Consider the following 1,149-nt stretch of genomic DNA (forward strand, 5'->3'; position numbering starts at 1 on the left):
TTGAAGTAGTTTGGTTGTAAATGATGAAATCAAAAAGCCCAATTCCACAAATCCAACACACACGTTAGACTCCCTTTCACCTACATCCCACGTCGGCAGTGCAAACAAGCACTACTACCCAATGGCAACTCAGCAATGTACAGAAGTTTCATTCCGATCTGATGATAGAGATCGGTCTGAATGAAGTTCCCTGCACATTTAGAAAGGAACGTGAGCACGCAAGACACGTCAAGAGTCCTCCTCCTCCCTCACCATGAGCGGCTGATTGAAACCCCAGCCACTTCCCACCATGCTGTTCTTCAACCCTATCTCTGTCTCTCTGTGGCTCTGCTGCATGAACAAGAGCAATCAAACATCCGGAATGACGAATCGAACGACAGATAGGAGGCGATTGCGCATTTCAAGAGGAGTTACTGACTTTGTAGAAGAAGGTTTCCTATCAAGCAGAGGCGAGGAGGAGGAGGAGGAGCAGGAGCAGGAGCAGGAAGAGGAGCAGGAGCAGGAGCAGGAGGAGGAGGAGGAGGAGGAGGAGGAGGAAGGGAGTACAAGTGACAGCAGCAGCAGAGAGAACGAGGTCATGGCCCCTTGAGCAAGACTCACCGTACTGAGCACCTCAGTGTTGACGGTCTTCTCCTGAGGACGAGAGTTCTGATTGCAGTTCCCCCATGAATGAAGAGCATGCCTCTCCCCGAAGGTCTTAGGCATGCAGAACAGAGCCCAGGGCATGGTTGGCCGCTCTTGATCCTGCTGCAAGGAAGGTGACTGGCACGTTGGTAGACAAGCGATCAGCAGGGAAGAGGAGGAGGAGGAGGAGGAGGAGGAGGAGGAGGAGGAAGGGGAGGCGGGGGGGGGGGGGGGGGGGGCGGGATTAATGTCGCTCCTTGCCATAACAATTTTTTTCCACTTTTTCGTCTTGGTTCCCGAAACATGGCAAGGTTCGGCATGGGTCATGCGGCATACGCGTTACGCTACAACGGCCGCCTTGGCTAGCGAGATTCGTGTGGGTTTTATTGAAGAAAAAACTTGTAGGAACGATTAATGGTGTGGATAGTCACCTAGTCCTCACAGGGCTCCATTTTTATAGCAAGGTCAACCTGTTGTGGTGTGGTGACCTCTCATGATCAGAGCTCTCTGCGTCTTTTTTATTAC

The sequence above is a fragment of the Guillardia theta genome (assembly GCF_000315625.1).
Source record: "Guillardia theta CCMP2712 unplaced genomic scaffold GUITHscaffold_41, whole genome shotgun sequence".
Taxonomy (NCBI): domain Eukaryota; class Cryptophyceae; order Pyrenomonadales; family Geminigeraceae; genus Guillardia; species Guillardia theta.